Here is an 8,809-nt window from a genome sequence, read left to right as displayed (position 1 = left end):
ACTTTCTCAAATGCGAGGTTTGTATCTTCTGTTGTTGTCAATATGATTTCTATGAGGGAGATGACATCACAAGGGTACAAGTATGTTGGTTCAAAGTGGGGATGCAAGGTGTACAAGGGGAGACACTTGGTGTTGCGAGGACAGAAAAATAAAGGTAACCTTTGCTATTTGGATTGACAAGCCTTGAAGAGGAACCATGATAGCAAAGTGAAGAAGAAAGTGAAGTTTTCTAATGTTGTCGAAGTGTTGGGAGAGACTTCCGTTGGAGGGGGAGTTTGTTCACTTTCAAATTGATTGAAGGATATTTCTCTTTTGGCTTGAGGGGGAGAATTGTAGAATTTCAAGCCAAAAGATAAGGTGCAAACATATTGAGAATTGATTTTTATCACTAAGGTTTAGGTGGCTTAAATGCAAAGTGGAAGATTGCATTTTACTAGATGAACCTTAGTTGAATGGATGCATTGGAAATTATTTTTGTTTTAACTTCAAAGAGAGCTTATTTATTATAGTTGGTGACAATCTTCACTATAAATAGAGAAGAGAATCAATGGAGAAACACAACACATGAAGAGAGAGTGTGTGAGAAAAGATATTGTGAAACAAAGTCACTTTGTTGAGAGAAAAATATCTTTGTGTGAGAGTGTTATCATTTCTTGTAACCATTGAGTGGGGTACTCGGGTTTGTAGAGTGATACACTATTTGGGGTGAGTTACAATCGTGTAATTATTTTTGTGATAGGAAAATATTTTTTTAACGATTCCGTGGACGTAGGCAAGAAGTGCCGAACCACGTCACATTTTTGTGTTTGTTATTATTTTTTCTACGGTGTAATCTTTGTTGGTTCTCACGATCCTTTGTGGGTGTGGGTAATTTTTTTGTGGGAGCATTGATTACCCAACAAGTCTAAATGCTAACCCTAATTATTCTTTTTTCGTGGTTCCTAACTTGGAAAGCCTGGCAATATCATCAAAATCTATGTTTATATCTATCTTTTTTGTTTATTTTAATTAAATTCTTCTATTTTTTAATATATTATTCTCCTTCGGTTTAAAATAAAGGAGTGAATGTCCCTTAATCAAGTAGTCTAGGATTCAAATCCTAGTTGACCCTTAAATATGAGATAAATCATGTTGGGAGAAAAATATTTATTGTATATGTACTTACGGTTCCCAACGAAGATTAGTTAGCGTTTTTCACAGAACAACTTTGTATCAATATAATGATAAAAAAATAAAAATAAAGGCGTGAATGTGATGTTTTGTCATTAAAAAAACATAATATTATGATATACCCTGCCAAGAAGGAAAAGAGACGACGAATTTGATAAAGGGGAAAGAAGCAAAACGGTATTATTTATAATTGAAACATTAGCATGAAATTGTAAAAAGCTATGTCCAGTCCATCTTTATTGTACAAGACTTTTCAATTCTGACGAGGAAATAATTGTTCTATATTAGACGGGCCCATGATGTTTATATGGAAACAGTTTCACGTACTCTATTAACTTCAATTCTTTAATAAACTCATAAAGAAGGTTGAGACTAGATGCTTGAATACTTGAACTCATCATCAAACCATGTTCATGCTTCATAATTAGAATTGGGCTCACGATTTTGTCAAACACAACTGTAGATTGTAGCTTCGTATTACCAATCTTGACAAATCTGGGAGGTGGATACTAATTGCCTACCAGTGATAATCTTGTTATAAGATTGTACTTCAGTGCTTTACACCATCACCATAGTAGAGTCCTTTTTCCCATCCTGAACCTGGACACTTTGTCCTTTGTAAACCCACTTGTCAGAATTATAAGACTTTGAAGTTTTATCATGATGTACTTGATTTATGTCAGGAAAAGTATATATATTATTTAACCTTTAATATCAAGAAGTTATGTTAAATCTCTTCCACTCCAATTTGAGTGAATCTATTGAACTTGTTGAAACTCCTCTACCTTTGACGACATATCAAGTTGTCGGTGGCTCTATAAACTTAATAAAAACTTGATTATATTGTTATTGATATGAACCTTCAGTTGTTTCTTCTGTTTTTAATAATCAATTTATTCTGTGTTGGAGTTGGTGATTTCTTTAGTTAATTTGTGGAACCTTGTTTGGTCTTTCATGCTATAAAAAAATAAGTATGTATACTGTTGGGACCAAAATTATGCAACATTTTTGTTTTTGTTCTTAGTGAGTTCTTGGTAGGTTTGAGTTCCTTCCTTCTATTCTTGTTGTCTATTCTAATATACTTGATTGTAGTAATCTTCGAGTCCAAACGAGATGTAGAATACCTATAAAAGAAATCTAAGTCAGTAAGAATCTTTGGTGTTTGTCTGGTATTGAATGATAACTTACCTTCATCTTTTGATGTCTCCATGCTTATAAGCATAGTGGTACTGACTTGGTAGCTGGCGAGTTATTGTCAATTATAGTTGTGTGGAAGTAATTGATGAAGTAACTTAGTCGGCCACTAGAAGGGAGAAAGGGGTTGAATAGTGATCCTTTACCGATCTGTCTCTTTTTGCACTAGTTCACTAGCTTCTAAACTTGTCTTCAAGCTTCTCAGCTTTCAGATTCAGAAGACTAGTAGGAGTACCATGTTCCCTTACAAATACTTGGATATAATGATATGTACAATGAAAAATTACCAAGTAAACTTGTTGGCTACTACTTCAGAACCTACTCGTAAATGATACAAAATCTATTAACCATAGTTTCTAGTTCTCAGTTGGTTGCACTAAGTATGGTTGCTTCTTAATAGTAAAATTGTTTTATATAAATCCCATGATCAAGGATCAAGTTTAAGGTCAAAACATGCTTTTGAAGAAACATAATTAACTGCATAACAATAGTAAAAAAGAAGCAATAAAAAAGGACACAACACATCAAGGAGTTATACTAGTTCACCCAACTTGGGCTACACCAATCCCTACAAATGTAGGCTTTCCACTAAAACCAAGCATCTTGTGGTATTCTTTCTTTCTTGAAGCCTTCAAAGGCTCCTACAACTAGGTATTCTTTCTTTTCTGAAACCTCCCTAGGATCTTACAACCAATATTCTCTAAGCCTTTGCAGGCTCAACCAAGTATTCTTTCAACGAGCCTCTCTAGGCTTCACACTCAGTAGCACCTGCTATTGGATATACACAACAACCTGTTGTGTTCCTTAAGCCCTAAGAAGCCATAGTCACATGAATGCTCTTCCTAGTCCTCTTCAATAACACTTCTGCTAGACCCACATAACCACTTGTTGTGTTCCCTAGAATTTCAAAAGCAATAGTCACTTGACTGCTTTTTCTAAGCTCTCTTTAGTTGCGCCTACTACTGGCTACACATGGCAATTACTATGGTCCCTTCACATCAAGGGAGTGGTGGACAAAACACTTTCAGGCTAGGCACAAAAGCTTTCACCTAGAGTGTTTCAAGCTAAGGAAGTTCCTTTAGATGGGGGTTTGTCAACAAGTAGGAAGTTCCTTACACTTAGCTCCTTTGCACTTAATCAATTTATAGACTTGATTAAGGAGTTAACTATTGGTGTCCATTGGAGATTGAATTCAAATGCTGTATGAGTTGTCCATATCCATGCAGGTAGGCATTATGCCAGATTCATACTCCTCCACACATCTCCATTGAGTTGTCTTCTTTATCTATGTTTTTGCTCCATTGTCACCTGATTTTACCTTATAACCGTTAAAGGATCCATTGAGAAAGATCTATTGGTGCTTAGTTGGGATCTTGGTGGCTTCCATATGAATTTGAATTTTGAATCATATGAAGTTTTCTAGAATTTGTTTATGCAACAAGTATTATGGAGAATAGTTAATTACTACTTTCTACAATCTCTCTTCTACTATTAGTTGTTGGTTCTTTTTGACTACGACAATTGTCTCCTTTGAGTTCCTACAACTTGGACTATGTCAAGGATCACAAAGAAAAACAACAATAGGGTTAGTGTTCTCCAAGCACTCCTACGTCTTGATTGGTGTGTGCTTCTAGAGTGCAAGACACATTTGTCTTCAAGTTCCAAATGCAACATAACTTTTGACAATCCTTAAGGTATGTGAAGCTTCTGATATCTACCCATTGAATTAAGCTATCCCCAACATCATGCCTTTGATCATATAAAACTTATAATATATGCACTTTGACCTGGAAAATATGTGTTTCCTGCTTCTAAATAGCTTTCCTTCTAGTTGTTTTGTTTCTAATTGCAGAATCTATCCCATGAAGAAGCTTCCACTATAGGCTTATGCTTCACACTTGTGCTATGCTTTTGATTATGTCATGTCTTAATAAGATCACTTAAAGCAACCATTAGTAGCTAAGTTTAATAACTTTGGTTTTGCTTCATAGTGGTTTGTCGTCAATAAAACATATAGTTCCTAGAGCAACTTTGTCTCAACAATGGGCTACTCAATGGACTAGTTTAAGTCGTTGTAGGTCCCTTATGATACACAAACCCTCAAGCTCCCAAGGTGATGTCAGATGCAACATTTTTATAACAAGGATGGTGATAAATATGGTCAAATTGTTTGATTTTGCATGCAACTCAGACAAATGCAAATGTTCAAACAAGACATAACTTTTCATACAAGGCATGTTTCTGCCATTTGATTAAGACATATTGTTCATGAAAAGTTGTGATCTTTTCACATGTTGATGTACACTCGACTTTAACATTCATATCATTTTGAGGGGAAATAACCCTTGGCAATGATGTTATAGAGGGTTAAAACCCTTAAATGTAGGTAGCACTTCGGTTTCCATGCCTCCATGATGAATTTGTAACCCCCGAGGTCACTACTCTCAATGAAAAGTCAGAAGGTTCTTGAAGTGTCTCTTTAGGGTTTATAAGTATTTCCCCTTGTATTTAATTTCTTCATTTTCATGTTCATCTATCACCCAAATTGTTTGAATTCCTTTTCAAGTATTGAGTCTCTCTACCCTGTTAAGTGTTATTTATTGTTAGTGGAGCCCTCTTGTTGTCTTTGTTTCTATTTCATGTATCCTTATAGGTACGCTTTTAAGACTATTTCTTTACTCCCATTATTTGTAAATCATGTCTTTTTCTCATTTTGGTGAGGGTTCCAGTGGGGATGAGTCTCTGGTTGTTTGTTGGAAGTCTATGTTGGCCAAATAGATTTTGGGTATTGGGGAGGAGACAAATGGTGATTCTTCTTCTTCTTCTTCTTCTTCTTCTTTTCTCTCTCTCTCTCTCTCTTTCTTTCTCTCTCTATCTATCTATCCCTCTATCTTTTTCTCTTTTTTGATAAAGATGAGTTTAGGGAAATGATGAAGGGTCTTGAGGGTGTAGGGACAACTTCTGGAAAATGTGTGAAATCTCAACACATTTAAAGATGTTCTTCCACTTTGGAGCTTTTTGGATTTTTCTTCAGTATTGATTGAGAAATTTTTAGTGTTCCTTTTAGCCAATTGGTTGGCAAGCTGGCCAACCTAGAACTCTAGACTTTTGATGGATACTTCAATTATTTATGGTTAGAATATTTGCATCAATTGTGTGAGGGTCTTTTCCAGCTTGCTTGTATTTTCATAGAGGTTCTCCCTAGGCATGACATTGGAAATACTCCTTTGCTCTTCACCTATGCTTGGATGAGGTCTATAGCCTTGATTGTTGTAGTTCTTGTAGCTCCCTTGCCTATGGTTATTCATGCACTGCATTTCCTCATGAACTTTAACACATTCATATGTAGCATGACCTCTTCTACAAGATTCACAAACATAGCATTTGAATGTAGGAATAGAGGAAGCTGTTTCAAGTTTGAATTGTTGAGATAGATTAGTGATTTGCTGTTTAAGCTCTTAAATTTTCCTAGTGAGCAACTTTTGTTGGACTAAGAGACCATCTTGAGTGTTGACTTCAAGGAGTCTCTTTGATGGAACCATGGCTCCATCACTTTAAAAATCATTAGCATTGACTTCAGTACTCTTATGGTTAGAAAGACATACTTGCATAAATTGTACGAGGGTCTCCTATAGCTTACTTGCTTTTCATAGAGGTTCTGCCTAGGCATGGCATTGGAAATACTCCCTTGCTTGGATGAGGTTTATAGCCTTGATTGTTGTAGTTTTGGTAATTCCCTTGCCTTTGGTTATTCATGTACTGCACTTCCTCATGAATTTTAACACATTCATATGTAGCATTGGCAGCCATGTTCTCAATGATCTATCTCTATAGCCTCTCTTGGAGTCTTGAGAGAGATTTTCCCACCAACTGAAGCATCAAGCATAAGCTTGCTTTGAACTCTTAATCCACCTAGGAGCATGTTGATTTGGAGTGCTTCATCAAAACCACGGGTGGGGGTTTGCCTCAACAAATATCTAAATCTTTGCCAATCTTCTCCAAGACTTTTCATCATAAGTTTTTTGGAAGATGGATATAACAACCTTTCCCTTGTTAATCTTTGGACCTTGGGAAATATTTGTGTATGAACTTGGCCACTACATCATCCTACCTAGGCAATCTATTTGGAGGGAAAGACCTCAACTATGAGATAGCATCTCCAGCTAGAGAAAATGGAAAGAAACACAAGTGCAAAGCCTCAACCGGCACATGATTGATCTTCACGATGCTGCATATGTCAATGAAAGTAGAAAGATGTGTATACAAATTCTCATGACTATGCCCGTGAAATTGATTGTTTTGGATGTGATGGATTAGTGTTGACTTCATCTCAAGATTCACCATATTGGTGAAATCTGGCCTTGCAATTGTCTTGAAGTGCAAGGGTCCAGTGTATGTGCCATGATCCTCAAGCGTAACCCTTGGAAGAATGGCCTCTTCTGCCATATTTCCTACTTGCCTCTTCTTTTTTCTCTTTTTCTTCTTGAGTGTCCTTTTAATTCCTGAATAAAAAAATCAAGTGTTCCTTGTATATGTTGATTTTGAATGTGTAAGACCTATGCACGTAACAAGCTACACATTCTAAGAAACAAAGTTAATTTATAAAAAATCATTTGAATCAGAGTATCAATAATAAGTAAGAATAAATAGTAAACAATACAAGATGAATGAAATATAAGTTTAAAAGAATTCAATCTAACTATATAATACATATCAAATTTTCCAATTGCCTAAATGTTGAGACATAAGTCTCCGACAACAATGTCAATTTGTTGTTGTGTTTTAGACATAATAGGCAAGTGAACATAGTCTAATTGTAGAAAGAAGGCTTAATTGAAAATTTTACCACTCAACTTTTATTATTTTGCAAATTTTACCACCCAAGTTTTATTTTCACGAATTTTACCACCCAAGTCTAATAATTGTAGAAATAAGACTTTTTTTTTTTACAAAACTAAGTGGTTTTGTAAAATTATATACCAAACTAGGTGGTTTCAAAAACTATTTACCAAAGATAGATGATTTTGAATTTTGACATCGGTTGCAATTATAATCAATGTAGAAAAGTGGCTTATTACATTGGTTGTAACCACAATCGATGTAAAACTCACTTTTCTACATCAGTTATAACTACATCAATATACAAACATATAGAAAATGACTTTTTACATCATTTTGTTATCAATGTGAAGGTAAAATACACAAAAATAAAAAATTTGAACTTGTTCAATGCAACAAAGATCCAAACTAGAATTCTTCATACAAAGAAAAGTGTTGCGGAGATGAAATCCATAGAATTCTTCATATGAAACTCATTCCTAATTAATCTCCTAGTTCAATGCAACAAAGATTCAAACTACAATGAATATTCCTAATTCCTTAGTGATTAATCCTATAGTTCCAAGTCAAATCCCTAATTCCTTAGGCGATTTAGACCTAGAAACTCAAAGCTAGATTAGCGAATATCAACAAATGCAAGTATTTGATCCATTCTTGGCATAAAAGTCTTGCACAATTTCATTTCAGATCTAGGATTTGAACTTGTTTCCTCACAATAAAAACCCCTAAAAGTTAGGTTGATCACTCCTAACATGGATATAAGCATAGAATTGAAATATGATCACATTACATTAACTATGAGAATTGATTAGAAAAACATAGATTATATACTCGAATTTTATTTCAATCACTAAAAAATTGTGAAATTTAGCTCATTTGGATTATGAAGGATCCAAATAGAACCTCAAAAGGGTAACAATGGAGGAAAATATAAAGAGAAGAGAGAAAAGAAAGAGAGTTCGAGATTCTATTTTTGAGAATTCACAAATGAACCAAAAGTTTATACAAAGAATGTTACAAGCTCTTTAAACAGAGCTGGGATTACATTATGTTTTTGTGCCTTAGAGGATCTTTATAAGTTTCTAAAACCATTTTAGACAATTTATTAACAAAAACAACAATTATGTACTGAAAGTCTAAAGAAAAGCTAAGATAATTGCTCACAAAGTAAGGTGTGAAAACCAATAATCAGTACCATAAGTGATGCAATCCTCCCTAGGAAGGGACTAGTCACCAGAGCCATGAGCAGGAGGGTCCTAGGGTTCTCATGAACCTCAGGGTAGATTTCTGAGCCCATGGGCCAAGGTTGGGTCCAATTTTGTTTGTAAATATTAGAATATGTTTTCCTTCTTTTGGGCCAAGGTTGTCATGAAGCATGTAAAGCATGAAGGACATGCATAAAGTGTGACTATATGATATGACAATGGTGTGTAGCAAGCAAATGCTCACCTCCCCCTCTAAAATTTAATTGGATTGGGCTTCTCCCAATTCAATTAAATTTATTTTCCAACACACACATCAAATATTCACTTAATGCATGTGAAATTACAAAACTACCCTTAATACAAAAAACTAGTCTAGGTGCCTTAAAATACAAGGCCTGAAA

The sequence above is a fragment of the Glycine soja genome, chromosome 3 (assembly GCF_004193775.1).
Source record: "Glycine soja cultivar W05 chromosome 3, ASM419377v2, whole genome shotgun sequence".
In the NCBI taxonomy this organism is placed as follows: Eukaryota; Viridiplantae; Streptophyta; class Magnoliopsida; order Fabales; family Fabaceae; genus Glycine; species Glycine soja.
Note: the sequence above shows the minus strand (reverse complement) of the source record.